A 15,000-nucleotide genomic window follows, 5' to 3' on the forward strand; every position below is an offset into this window, starting at 1 on the left:
ATAGCTCCATACCTCCAGAGCTCCAGAGCTCCATAGCACCAGAGCTCCATAGCTCCATAGCACCAGAGCTCCATAGCACCAGAGCTCCATAGCTCCATAGCACCAGAGCTCCATAGCTCCATAGCACCAGAGCTCCATAGCACCAGAGCTCCATAGCTCCATAGCACCAGAGCTCCATAGCTCCATAGCACCAGAGCTCCATAGCTCCATAGCACCAGAGCTCCATAGCACCAGAGCTCCATAGCTCCATAGCACCAGAGCTCCATACCTCCATACCTCCAGAGCTCCATAGCTCCATAGCACCAGAGCTCCATAGCTCCATAGCACCAGAGCTCCATAGCTCCATAGCACCAGAGCTCCATAGCTCCATAGCACCAGCTCCATAGCTCCATAGCACCAGAGCTCCATAGCTCCATAGCACCAGAGCTCCATAGCTCCATAGCTCCAGAGCTCCATAGCTCCAGCCTGGGTGGCTGGTGGCTCCATAGCTCCATACTTCCATAGCTCCAGTCAGAGAGTTGGCGAAAATTGCACTAAGTGCGAAAGCCCATTCATTTACAACGGCGTGTCCGCCAGGCGGCGACATTTCCCCGTTACCGGTGGCTGCGCGGCGGGTGAGTGACAGAGCTTATCCGAGCGGCTGGAACTCTGCGCCGGCGTGGTCGAGCGTGAGGCCCCGGCCCTTTGGCTGCCTGGTACCTAAAACACTTCCATTGATCCAGCCACGGAGGGTGCTGGCTGGTGGCTCCATAGCTCCATAGCTCCATAGCACCAGAGCTCCATAGCTCCATAGCACCAGAGCTCCATAGCTCCATAGCACCAGAGCTCCATAGCTCCATAGCACCAGAGCTCCATACCTCCAGAGCTCCATACCTCCAGAGCTCCATACCTCCAGAGCTCCATAGCTCCATAGCACCATAGCTCCATAGCACCAGAGCTCCATAGCACCAGAGCTCCATAGCACCAGAGCTCCATAGCTCCATAGCACCAGAGCTCCATAGCTCCATAGCACCAGAGCTCCATACTTCCAGAGCTCCATAGCTCCATAGCTCCATAGCTCCATAGCACCATAGCTCCATACTTCCAGAGCTCCATAGCTCCATAGCTCCATACTTCCATAGCTCCATAGCTCCATACTTCCATAGCACCAGAGCTCCATACCTCCAGAGCTCCATAGCTCCAGCCTGGGTGGCTGGTGGCTCCATAGCTCCATACTTCCATAGCTCCAGTCAGAGAGTTGGCGAAAATTGCACTAAGTGCGAAAGCCCATTCATTTACAAGGGCGTGTCCACAAGGCGGCGACATTTCCCCGTTACCGGTGGCTGCGCGGCAGGAGAGTGACAGAGCTTATCCGAGCGGCTGGAACTCTGCGCCGGCGTGGTCGAACGGCTGGCCTCGGTAGTTGAGGTACCAGGGGTGGGCCGGGGAGCTCCAGGCGGGTCTTGTGAGAGAGTGAAGCCGAGCGGCTGGAACTCTCGGCCGGCGTGGTCGAGCGGCTGGCCTCGGTAGTTGAGGTACCAGGGGTGGGCCGGGGAGCTCCAGGCGGGTCTTGTGAGAGAGTGAAGCCGAGCGGCTGGAACTCTCGGCCGGCCTGGTCGAGCGGCTGGCCTCGGTAGTTGAGGTACCAGGGGTGGGCTGGGGAGCTCCAGGCGGGGCTTGTGAGAGAGTGAAGCCGAGCGGCTGGAACTCTGGGCCGGTGTGGTTGAGCCACGGAGGGTGCTGGCTGGTGGCTCCATAGCTCCATAGCTCCATAGCTCCATAGCTCCATACTTCCATAGCTCCATAGCTCCATACTTCCATAGCTCCAGACTTCCATAGCTCCATAGCTCCATACTTCCATAGCTCCATACATCCATAGCTCCATAGCTCCATACTTCCATAGCTCCATAGCTCCATAGCTCCATAGCCCCAGAGCTCCATAGCTCCATAGCTCCATAGCTCCATAGCTCCATAGCTCCATAGCTCCAGAGCTCCAAACTTCCATAGCTCCAGAGCTCCAGCCTGGCTGGTGGCTCCATAGCTCCATACTTGCAGCCACGGAGCTGGCGAAAATTGCACTAAGTGCGAAAGCCCATTCATTTACAAGGGCGTGTCCACAAGGCGGCGACATTTCCCCGTTACCGGTGGCTGCTTAGCGGGAGAGTGGCAGAGCTTATCCGAGCGGCTGGAACTCTGCGCCGGCGTGGTCGAGCGGCTGGCCTCGGTAGTTGAGGTACCAGGGGCGGGCTGGGGAGCTCCAGGCGGGGCTTGTGAGAGAGTGAAGCCGAGCGGCTGGAACTCTGGGCCGGCCTGGTCGAGCGGCTGGCCTCGGTAGTTGAGGTACCAGGGGCGGGCTGGGGAGCTCCAGGCGGGGCTTGTGAGAGAGTGTAGCCGAGCTGCTGGAACTCTGGGCCGGCGTGGTTGAGCAGCATGCCCGCGGAGGTGGCTCTTCCATAGGCAGGGAGGGTGCTGGAGCTCCACACTTCCATAGGCAGGGAGGGTGCTGGAGCTCCACACTTCCATAGGCAGGGAGGGTGCTGGAGCTCCACACTTCCATAGGCAGGGAGGGTGCTGGAGCTCCACACTTCCATAGGCAGGGAGGGTGCTGGAGCTCCACACTTCCATAGGCAGGGAGGGTGCTGGAGCTCCACACTTCCATAGGCAGGGAGGGTGCTGGAGCTCCACACTTCCATAGGCAGGGAGGGTGCTGGAGCTCCACACTTCCATAGGCAGGGAGGGTGCTGGAGCTCCACACTTCCATAGGCAGGGAGGGTGCTGGAGCTCCACACTTCCATAGGCAGGGAGGGTGCTGGAGCTCCACACTTCCATAGGCAGGGAGGGTGCTGGAGCTCCACACTTCCATAGGCAGGGAGGGTGCTGGAGCTCCACATCCACACTTCCAGCCACGGAGCATGCTGGCACTTCCACCTTGCTTGCTAAGTCGGCGTGATCTTGCCCAAAAAGTCCCTCCTCACCTCCAGCTGGAAGTGGAAAAAAATCCTCCACCTGCTTGGCCGAGGTTCTGGAAGCCAGCAGCTCGCAGAATGTTGCCAAAGTTTCACTGGAAGGAAAAGAAAAGAGAAGACCGAGTGCGCATTTCACCTACCGCCGAATGTCCACAAGAGGGAAGTGTCACTCCGTCGCAGAATCTGCGCCGACGCACTCGGCACCCTTCGAATTTATGGTGCCGGTGCGGGTGTTCTGGGTGCAAAAAGGCCGCCCAAGTGGTAGAAAAAAATCAGACTTCGTCTCTTAGGTCGAAATTAATGCCAAGTTTTGAAATGCGCTGGCAGGGGTGGACCAGGGCCCGTTAGAAGTGCTTAGCCGAGGTCCTGGAAGCCTAACCCGGCGTGATCTTGTGCAAAAAGCCGCTGCTGAGCTCCAGCTGGAAGTGTAAAAAGAACCGGGCTGGATCAAAAAAAGAACCGGGCGGCCCGTTAAAATTGCTTAGCCGAGGTCCTGGAACCCTAACCCGGCGTGATCTTGTGCAAAAAGCCGCTGCTGAGCTCCAGCTGGAAGTGTAAAAAGAACCGGGCTGGTTCAAAAAAAGAACCGGGCGACCCGTTAGAAGTGCTTAGCCGAGGTCCTGGAAGCCTAACCCGGCGTGATCTTGTGCAAAAAGCCGCTGCTGAGCTCCAGCTGGAAGTGGAAAAAGAACCGGGCTGGATCAAAAAAGAACCGGGCGACCCGTTAAAATTGCTTAGCCGAGGTCCTGGAAGCCTAACACGGCGTGATCTTGTGCAAAAAGCCGCTCCCGAGCTCCAGCTGGAAGTGTAAAAAGAACCGGGCTGGATAAAAAAAGAACCGGGCTGGATCAAAAAAGAACCGGGGGACCCGTTAAAATTGCTTAGCCGAGGTCCTGGAAGCCTAACCCGGCGTGATCTTGTGCAAAAAGCCGCTCCCGAGCTCCAGCTGGAAGTGTAAAAAGAACCGGGCTGGATAAAAAAAGAACCGGGCTGGATCAAAAAAGAACCGGGGGACCCGTTAAAATTGCTTTGCCGAGGTCCTGGAAGCCTAACCCGGCGTGATCTTGTGCAAAAAGCCGCTCCCGAGCTCCAGCTGGAAGTGTAAAAAGAACCGGGCTGGATAAAAAAAAGAACCGGGCTGGATCAAAAAAGAACCGGGCGACCCGTTAAAATTGCTTAGCCGAGGTCCTGGAAGCCTAACACGGCGTGATCTTGTGCAAAAAGCCGCTCCCGAGCTCCAGCTGGAAGTGTAAAAAGAACCGGGCTGGATAAAAAAAGAACCGGGCTGGATCAAAAAAGAACCGGGCGACCCGTTAAAATTGCTTAGCCGAGGTCCTGGAAGCCTAACACGGCGTGATCTTGTGCAAAAAGCCGGTCCCGAGCTCCAGCTGGAAGTGTAAAAAGAACCAGGCTGGATAAAAAAAAGAACCGGGCTGGATCAAAAAAGAACCGGGCGACCCGTTAAAATTGCTTAGCCGAGGTCCTGGAAGCCTAACCCGGCGTGATCTTGTGCAAAAAGCCGCTCCCGAGCTCCAGCTGGAAGTTTAAAAAGAACCGGGCTGGATCAAAAAAAGAACCGGGCTGGTTCAAAAAAGAACCGGGCGACCCGTTAAAATTGCTTAGCCGAGGTCCTGGAAGCCTAACACGGCGTGATCTTGTGCAAAAAGCCGCTCCCGAGCTCCAGCTGGAAGTGTAAAAAGAACCGGGCTGGATAAAAAAAGAACCGGGCTGGATCAAAAAAGAACCGGGGGACCCGTTAAAATTGCTTAGCCGAGGTCCTGGAAGCCTAACCCGGCGTGATCTTGTGCAAAAAGCCGCTCCCGAGCTCCAGCTGGAAGTGTAAAAAGAACCGGGCTGGATAAAAAAAGAACCGGGCTGGATCAAAAAAGAACCGGGCGACCCGTTAAAATTGCTTAGCCGAGGTCCTGGAAGCCTAACCCGGCGTGATCTTGTGCAAAAAGCCGCTCCCGAGCTCCAGCTGGAAGTGTAAAAAGAACCGGGCTGGATAAAAAAAAGAACCGGGCTGGATCAAAAAAGAACCGGGCGACCCGTTAAAATTGCTTCGCCGAGGTCCTGGAAGCCTAACACGGCGTGATCTTGTGCAAAAAGCCGCTCCCGAGCTCCAGCTGGAAGTGTAAAAAGAACCGGGCTGGATAAAAAAAAGAACCGGGCTGGATCAAAAAAGAACCGGGCGACCCGTTAAAATTGCTTAGCCGAGGTCCTGGAAGCCTAACACGGCGTGATCTTGTGCAAAAAGCCGCTCCCGAGCTCCAGCTGGAAGTGTAAAAAGAACCGGGCTGGATAAAAAAAGAACCGGGCTGGATCAAAAAAGAACCGGGCGACCCGTTAAAATTGCTTAGCCGAGGTCCTGGAAGCCTAACACGGCGTGATCTTGTGCAAAAAGCCGCTCCCGAGCTCCAGCTGGAAGTGTAAAAAGAACCAGGCTGGATAAAAAAAAGAACCGGGCTGGATCAAAAAAGAACCGGGCGACCCGTTAAAATTGCTTAGCCGAGGTCCTGGAAGCCTAACCCGGCGTGATCTTGTGCAAAAAGCCGCTCCCGAGCTCCAGCTGGAAGTTTAAAAAGAACCGGGCTGGATCAAAAAAAGAACCGGGCTGGTTCAAAAAAGAACCGGGCGACCCGTTAAAATTGCTTAGCCGAGGTCCTGGAAGCCTAACACGGCGTGATCTTGTGCAAAAAGCCGCTCCCGAGCTCCAGCTGGAAGTGTAAAAAGAACCAGGCTGGATAAAAAAAAGAACCGGGCTGGATCAAAAAAGAACCGGGCGACCCGTTAAAATTGCTTAGCCGAGGTCCTGGAAGCCTAACACGGCGTGTTCTTGTGCAAAAAGCCGCTCCCGAGCTCCAGCTGGAAGTGTAAAAAGAACCAGGCTGGATAAAAAAAAGAACCGGGCTGGATCAAAAAAGAACCGGGCGACCCGTTAAAATTGCTTAGCCGAGGTCCTGGAAGCCTAACACGGCGTGATCTTGTGCAAAAAGCCGCTCCCGAGCTCCAGCTGGAAGTGTAAAAAGAACCGGGCTGGATAAAAAAAGAACCGGGCTGGATAAAAAAAAGAACCGGGCGACCCGTTAAAATTGCTTAGCCGAGGTCCTGGAAGCCTAACACGGCGTGTTCTTGTGCAAAAAGCCGCTCCCGAGCTCCAGCTGGAAGTGTAAAAAGAACCGGGCTGGATAAAAAAAGAACCGGGCTGGATAAAAAAAAAGAACCGGGCGACCCGTTAAAATTGCTTAGCCGAGGTCCTGGAAGCCTAACACGGCGTGTTCTTGTGCAAAAAGCCGCTCCCGAGCTCCAGCTGGAAGTGTAAAAAGAACCGGGCTGGATAAAAAAAAGAACCGGGCTGGATCAAAAAAGAACCGGGCGACCCGTTAAAATTGCTTAGCCGAGGTCCTGGAAGCCTAACCCGGCGTGATCTTGCCCGAAATTCGGCCTCTATACTTCCATTTTAGGTACCAGGCGCTCATAGTGTGTTGGTCCCACTAGTCAGTGTACTGGTCCCCCTCGCTAGTGTACTGGTCCCCCTAGTCAGTGTACTCATCCAGTTACCCCCCGTTTTCCAAAACACCATCGGCACGTATAAGGGGGGGACTCCTGAGAGAGATGAGGTATATGCCAGCGCAACACCAATCCGCTCCGCGCTGGTTCCCATGTCGGCTACGGATGAATAAAACCAGCCTGTCCCCCCTGGAGCTCACGAGACACGGAATTTTTTCTAAGTGCCAACGGCTCTTCCGAGCAAACGTGTCCGCTCCGGCTGGTTCCCCCGTCGGCCTCGAATGACGAAAAATGCCGGTCTCCGCCCGGAGCTCATGACAAACGAAAAATTTTCTAAGTGCCAACGGCACTAGCGAGCGAATGTGTCCGCTCGGCGCTGGTTCCCGGGTCGAACCCGGAAGACGAAAAACGCCGGTCTCCGCCCGGAGCTCATGACAAACGAAAAATCTTCTAAGTGCCAACGGCACTAGCGAGCGAATGTGTCCGCTCGGCGCTGGTTCCCGGGTCGAACCCGGAAGACGAAAAACGCCGGTCTCCGCCCGGAGCTCATGACAAACGAAAAATTTTCTAAGTGCCAACGGCACTAGCGAGCGAATGTGTCCGCTCGGCGCTGGTTCCCGGGTCGAACCCGGAAGACGAAAAACGCCGCTCTCCGCCCGGAGCTCATGACAAACGAAAAATTTTCTAAGTGCCAACGGCACTAGCGAGCGAATGTGTCCGCTCGGCGCTGGTTCCCGGGTCGAACCCGGAAGACGAAAAACGCCGCTCTCCGCCCGGAGCTCATGACAAATGAAAAATTTTCTAAGTGCCAACGGCACTAGCGAGCGAATGTGTCCGCTCGGCGCTGGTTCCCGGGTCGAACCCGGAAGACGAAAAACGCCGGTCTCCGCCCGGAGCTCATGACAAACGAAAAATTTTCTAAGTGCCAACGGCACTAGCGAGCGAATGTGTCCGCTCGGCGCTGGTTCCCGGGTCGAACCCGGAAGACGAAAAACGCCGCTCTCCGCCCGGAGCTCATGACAAACGAAAAATTTTCTAAGTGCCAACGGCACTAGCGAGCGAATGTGTCCGCTCGGCGCTGGTTCCCGGGTCGAACCCGGAAGACGAAAAACGCCGGTCTCCGCCCGGAGCTCATGACAAACGAAAAATTTTCTAAGTGCCAACGGCACTAGCGAGCGAATGTGTCCGCTCGGCGCTGGTTCCCGGGTCGGACCCGGAAGACGAAAAACGCCGGTCCTCGCCTGGAGGTCCCAGCAAAATCGGCGAAAAAACGACTAAGTGTCAACTTTCGAAAAAACGGCTAAGTGTCGACTTTCGAAAAAACGGCTAAGTGTCAACTTTCGAAAAAACGGCTAAGTGTCAACTTTCGAAAAAACGACTAAGTGCCCACGGCTCTGCGGGGCTTGTGAGTCCGCCCCGCGCCGGTTCGGCGGTCGGCCTCAAAAAGCAAAAAATCAGCCTCTCTCCCTGGAGCTCACCAAAAATTTGTCGAAATTTTTCTAAGTTCTCCTCGAGGTACCAGGGGGTGAGGTACCCGGGCTAAGGTGCAGTACCTTTTTTGGTCTTCAGGTGCGCCAGAGTACAATGAAATGGTCCCAGTAGTCAGTGTACTCATCGACTTTCCCCCCGTTTTCCAAAGCACCTCGTTTACGAGTATGGAGGAGATGGTGCTGGTCTCCCCACGGCGTCGGACACGCCGTCCTCGACAGCACAAGGTCGGATAGAAGACCTGGAAAGCGCCGTGGCACGCGCTGGAGGTGGGCACTTTGGCGAAAAAACGACTAAGTGTCAACTTTCGAAAAAACGACTAAGTGTCAACTTTCGAAAAAACGGCTAAGTGTCAACTTTCGAAAAAACGACTAAGTGTCACCTCTCTGAAAAAATGGCAAAGTGTCGCCTCTCTGAAAATTTTCTAAGTGCCCACGGCTCTGCGGGCTCGTGCATCCGAGCCGCGCCGGTTCTGCAACCGGCCTAGAATGACGAAAAATAACGGTCTCCTCCTGGAGCTCACAGCCAATTGTGGCGAAAAAGTGGCAAAGTGCCCACGGCTCTGCGGGCTCGTGCATCCGACCCGCGCCGGTTCTGCAGCCGGCCTAGAATGACGAAAAATAACGGTCTCCTCCTGGAGCTCACAGCCAACTTGGCAAAAAGTTTCTAAGTGCCCACGGCCCTGCCGAGCTTTGGCGTCCGCCCAGCGCCGGTTCCGCAGTCGGCCTCGAATGACGAAAAATAACGGTCTCCTCCTGGAGCTCACAGCCAACTTGGCAAAAAGTTTCTAAGTGCCCACGGCCCTGCCGAGCTTTGGCGTCCGCCCAGCGCCGGTTCCGCAGTCGGCCTCGAATGACGAAAAATAACGGTCTCCTCCTGGAGCTCACAGCCAACTTGGCAAAAAGTTTCTAAGTGCCCACGGCCCTGCCGAGCTTTGGCGTCCGCCCAGCGCCGGTTCCGCAGTCGGCCTCGAATGACGAAAAATAACGGTCTCCTCCTGGAGCTCACAGCCAACTTGGCAAAAAGTTTCTAAGTGCCCACGGCCCTGCCGAGCTTTGGCGTCCGCCCAGCGCCGGTTCCGCAGTCGGCCTCGAATGACGAAAAATAACGGTCTCCTCCTGGAGCTCACAGCCAACTTGGCAAAAAGTTTCTAAGTGCCCACGGCCCTGCCGAGCTTTGGCGTCCGCCCAGCGCCGGTTCCGCAGTCGGCCTCGAATGACGAAAAATAACGGTCTCCTCCTGGAGCTCACAGCCAACTTGGCAAAAAGTTTCTAAGTGCCCACGGCCCTGCCGAGCTTTGGCGTCCGCCCAGCGCCGGTTCCGCAGTCGGCCTCGAATGACGAAAAATAACGGTCTCCTCCTGGAGCTCACAGCCAACTTGGCAAAAAGTTTCTAAGTGCCCACGGCCCTGCCGAGCTTTGGCGTCCGCCCAGCGCCGGTTCCGCAGTCGGCCTCGAATGACGAAAAATAACGGTCTCCTCCTGGAGCTCACAGCCAACTTGGCAAAAAGTTTCTAAGTGCCGACGGCCCTGCCGAGCTTTGGCGTCCGCCCAGCGCCGGTTCCGCAGTCGGCCTCGAATGACGAAAAATAACGGTCTCCTCCTGGAGCTCACAGCCAACTTGGCAAAAAGTTTCTAAGTGCCCACGGCCCTGCCGAGCTTTGGCGTCCGCCCAGCGCCGGTTCCGCAGTCGGCCTCGAATGACGAAAAATAACGGTCTCCTCCTGGAGCTCACAGCCAACTTGGCAAAAAGTTTCTAAGTGCCCACGGCCCTGCCGAGCTTTGGCGTCCGCCCAGCGCCGGTTCCGCAGTCGGCCTCGAATGACGAAAAATAACGGTCTCCTCCTGGAGCTCACAGCCAACTTGGCAAAAAGTTTCTAAGTGCCCACGGCCCTGCCGAGCTTTGGCGTCCGCCCAGCGCCGGTTCCGCAGTCGGCCTCGAATGACGAAAAATAACGGTCTCCTCCTGGAGCTCACAGCCAACTTGGCAAAAAGTTTCTAAGTGCCCACGGCCCTGCCGAGCTTTGGCGTCCGCCCAGCGCCGGTTCCGCAGTCGGCCTCGAATGACGAAAAATAACGGTCTCCTCCTGGAGCTCACAGCCAACTTGGCAAAAAGTTTCTAAGTGCCCACGGCCCTGCCGAGCTTTGGCGTCCGCCCAGCGCCGGTTCCGCAGTCGGCCTCGAATGACGAAAAATAACGGTCTCCTCCTGGAGCTCACAGCCAACTTGGCAAAAAGTTTCTAAGTGCCCACGGCCCTGCCGAGCTTTGGCGTCCGCCCAGCGCCGGTTCCGCAGTCGGCCTCGAATGACGAAAAATAACGGTCTCCTCCTGGAGCTCACAGCCAACTTGGCAAAAAGTTTCTAAGTGCCCACGGCCCTGCCGAGCTTTGGCGTCCGCCCAGCGCCGGTTCCGCAGTCGGCCTCGAATGACGAAAAATAACGGTCTCCTCCTGGAGCTCACAGCCAACTTGGCAAAAAGTTTCTAAGTGCCCACGGCCCTGCCGAGCTTTGGCGTCCGCCCAGCGCCGGTTCCGCAGTCGGCCTCGAATGACGAAAAATAACGGTCTCCTCCTGGAGCTCACAGCCAACTTGGCAAAAAGTTTCTAAGTGTCACATCTCTGAAAAAACGGCTAAGTGTCGACTTTCGAAAAAACGGCAAAGTGTCACATCTCTGAAAAAACGGCTAAGTGTCGACTTTCGAAAAAACGGCTAAGTGTCAACTTTCGAAAAAACGGCTAAGTGTCGCCTCTCTGAAAAAACGGCAAAGTGTCAACTTTCGAAAAAACGACAGAGTGTCGCCTCTCTGAAAAAACGACTAAGTGTCGACTCTGAGAAAATGGCAAAGTGCCCACGGCTCTGCGGGCTCGTGCATCCGACCCGCGCCGGTTCCCCAGCCGGCCTGAAATAAGGCAAAACCAGCCTCTCCGCCTGGAGCTCAGAGCCAACTTGGCGAATATTTTCTAAGTGCCCACGGCTCTGCGTGGCTACGGCGTCTGCCCAGCGCCGGTTCCTGGGTCGAACCCCGAGGACGAGGAATGCCGGTCTCCGCCTGGAGGTCCCAGCTTAATCGGCGAAAATTTTCTAAGTGCCCACGGCTCTGCCGGGCTCGTGCATCCGACCCGCGCCGGTTCCCCAGCCGGCCTGAAATAAGGCAAAACCAGGCTCTCCCCTGGAGCTCAGAGCCAATTGTGGCGAAAAAACGACTAAGTGTCAACTTTCGAAAAAACGACTAAGTGTCAACTTTCCAAAAAAACGGCTAAGTGTCGACTTTCGAAAAAACGGCTAAGTGTCAACTTTCGAAAAAACGACTAAGTGTCGCCTCTGAAAAAACGACTAAGTGTCGCCTCTCTGAAAAAACGACTAAGTGCCCACGGCTCTGCGGGGCTTGTGAGTCCGCCCCGCGCCGGTTCGGCGGTCGGCCTCAAAAAGCGAAAAATCAGCCTCTCTCCCTGGAGCTCACCAAAAATTTGTCGAAATTTTTCTAAGTTCTCCTCGAGGTACCAGGGGGTGAGGTACCCGGGCTAAGGTGCAGTACCTTTTTTGGTCTTCAGGTGCGCCAGAGTACAATGAAATGGTCCCAGTAGTCAGTGTACTCATCGACTTTCCCCCCGTTTTCCAAAGCACCCCGTTTACGAGTATGGAGGAGATGGTGCTGGTCTCCCCACGGCGTCGGACACGCCGTCCTCGACAGCACAAGGTCGGATAGAAGACCTGAAAAGCGCCGTGGCACGCGCTGGAGGTGTCACTGTGGCGAAAAAGTGACTAAGTGTCAACTTTCGAAAAAACGGCTAAGTGTCAACTTTCGAAAAAACGGCTAAGTGTCAACTTTCGAAAAAACGGCTAAGTGTCAACTTTCGAAAAAACGACAAAGTGTCACCTCTCTGAAAAAACGGCAAAGTGTCAACTTTCGAAAAAACGGCTAAGTGTCAACTTTCGAAAAAACGACTAAGTGTCACCTCTCTGAAAAAATGGCAAAGTGTCAACTGCGAATGTGGTGGTGCATGGAAGGAAGTGGAGGACGGCCGCCTCCTTAAACACAGGCCGAAGAGGAGCGTCAGGGCCGGCTCCTTAAACACGGACCGAGTGTCGCCCTTAACACAGACCAAGCGGAGGACGGCCGCCTCCCTAAATACAGGCCGAACCGGAGCGCGAGGGCCAGGCTCCTTAAACACGGACCGAGTGTCGCCCTTAACACAGACCAAGGGGAGGACGGCCGCCTCCTTAAACACAGGCCGGAGAGGAGCGTCAGGGCCAGGCTCCTCAAACATGGACCGAGTGTCGCCCTTAACACAGACCAAGCGGAGGACGGCCGCCTCCCTAAATACAGGCCGAACCGGAGCGCGAGGGCCAGGCTCCTTAAACACGGACCGAGTGTCGCCCTTAACACAGACCAAGGGGAGGACGGCCGCCTCCTTAAACACAGGCCGGAGAGGAGCGTCAGGGCCAGGCTCCTCAAACATGGACCGAGTGTCGCCCTTAACACAGACCAAGGGGAGGACGGCCGCCTCCTTAAACACAGGCCGGAGAGGAGCGTCAGGGCCAGGCTCCTCAAACATGGACCGAGTGTCGCCCTTAACACAGACCAAGGGGAGGACGGCCGCCTCCTTAAACACAGGCCGGAGAGGAGCGTCAGGGCCAGGCTCCTCAAACATGGACCGAGTGTCGCCCTTAACACAGACCAAGGGGAGGACGGCCGCCTCCTTAAACACAGGCCGGAGAGGAGCGTCAGGGCCAGGCTCCTCAAACATGGACCGAGTGTCGCCCTTAACACAGACCAAGGGGAGGACGGCCGCCTCCTTAAACACAGGCCGGAGAGGAGCGTCAGGGCCAGGCTCCTCAAACATGGACCGAGTGTCGCCCTTAACACAGACCAAGGGGAGGACGGCCGCCTCCTTAAACACAGGCCGGAGAGGAGCGTCAGGGCCAGGCTCCTCAAACATGGACCGAGTGTCGCCCTTAACACAGACCAAGCGGAGGACGGCCGCCTCCCTAAATACAGGCCGAACCGGAGCGCGAGTGTCGCTCCTTAAACACGGACCGAGTGGAGGACGGCCGCCTCCTTAAACACAGGCCGAACAAAATGACACAAAGTGTCAACTGCGAATGTTGTCCATCCAAGGAAGGAGCGTGATGCCCGGCCGGCTCCTTAAACACAGGCCGAGAGTCGCCCCGGACGGTCAGCCTCGCGGCGCCCGTCTGCTCGGATAAAATGACACAAAGTGTCAACTACGAATGTTGTCCATCCAAGGAGGGAGCGTGATGCCCGGCCGGCTCCGAAAACACAGGCCGAGAGTCGCCCCGGACGGTCCGCCTCGCGGCGCCCGTCTGCTCGGATAAAATGACACAAAGTGTCAACTGCGAATGTTGTCCATCCAAGGAAGGAGCGTGATGCCCGGCCGGCTCCTTAAACACAGGCCGAGAGTCGCCCCGGACGGTCCGCCTCGCGGCGCCCGCCCGCTCGGATAAAATGACACAAAGTGTCAACTACGAATGTTGTCCATCCAAGGAGGGAGCTTGAGGCCCGGCCGGCTCCGAAAACACAGGCCGAGAGTCGCCCCGGACGGTCCGCCTCTCGAGGCGCCCGCCCGCTCGGATAAAATGACACAAAGTGTCAACTACGAATGTTGTCCATCCAAGGAGGGAGCGTGATGCCCGGCCGGCTCCGAAAACACAGGCCGAGAGTCGCCCCGGACGGTCCGCCTCTCGAGGCGCCCGTCTGCTCGGATAAAATGACACAAAGTGTCAACTGCGAATGTTGTCCATCCAAGGAAGGAGCGTGATGCCCGGCCGGCTCCTTAAACACAGGCCGAGAGTCGCCCCGGACGGTCCGCCTCGCGGCGCCCGCCCGCTCGGATAAAATGACACAAAGTGTCAACTACGAATGTTGTCCATCCAAGGAGGGAGCTTGAGGCCCGGCCGGCTCCGAAAACACAGGCCGAGAGTCGCCCCGGACGGTCCGCCTCTCGAGGCGCCCGCCCGCTCGGATAAAATGACACAAAGTGTCAACTACGAATGTTGTCCATCCAAGGAGGGAGCGTGATGCCCGGCCGGCTCCGAAAACACAGGCCGAGAGTCGCCCCGGACGGTCCGCCTCTCGAGGCGCCCGTCTGCTCGGATAAAATGACACAAAGTGTCAACTGCGAATGTTGTCCATCCAAGGAAGGAGCGTGATGCCCGGCCGGCTCCTTAAACACAGGCCGAGAGTCGCCCCGGACGGTCCGCCTCGCGGCGCCCGCCCGCTCGGATAAAATGACACAAAGTGTCAACTACGAATGTTGTCCATCCAAGGAGGGAGCTTGAGGCCCGGCCGGCTCCGAAAACACAGGCCGAGAGTCGCCCCGGACGGTCCGCCTCTCGAGGCGCCCGCCCGCTCGGATAAAATGACACAAAGTGTCAACTACGAATGTTGTCCATCCAAGGAGGGAGCGTGATGCCCGGCCGGCTCCGAAAACACAGGCCGAGAGTCGCCCCGGACGGTCCGCCTCGCGGCGCCCGCCCGCTCGGATAAAATGACACAAAGTGTCAACTACGAATGTTGTCCATCCAAGGAGGGAGCGTGAGGCCCGGCCGGCTCCGAAAACACAGGCCGAGAGTCGCCCCGGACGGTCCGCCTCTCGAGGCGCCCGCCCGCTCGGATAAAATGACACAAAGTGTCAACTACGAATGTTGTCCATCCAAGGAGGGAGCGTGATGCCCGGCCGGCTCCGAAAACACAGGCCGAGAGTCGCCCCGGACGGTCCGCCTCTCGAGGCGCCCGCCCGCTCGGATAAAATGACACAAAGTGTCAACTACGAATGTTGTCCATCCAAGGAGGGAGCGTGATGCCCGGCCGGCTCCGAAAACACAGGCCGAGATTCGACCCCGGACGGGCCGTCTTCTCCCGGCGCCCGCCCGCGTACGCCCCCCATCCCCGGTCGCCCGTCTGCTCCCGGCGGGCCTCCGAGTACCCCCTCACCCAACTGACCGACTGGCACTCATGACCCGCCTTGGTAGGGCCCCCATCGGCCTCGGCTCGTCCGACGTCGGGTGGACGGTTCCTACCCACTGCGGGTCGCACT

This window comes from Syngnathus leptorhynchus, unplaced genomic scaffold, assembly GCF_054491065.1.
Source record: "Syngnathus leptorhynchus isolate UIUO unplaced genomic scaffold, UIUO_Slep HiC_scaffold_180, whole genome shotgun sequence".
In the NCBI taxonomy this organism is placed as follows: Eukaryota; Metazoa; Chordata; class Actinopteri; order Syngnathiformes; family Syngnathidae; genus Syngnathus; species Syngnathus leptorhynchus.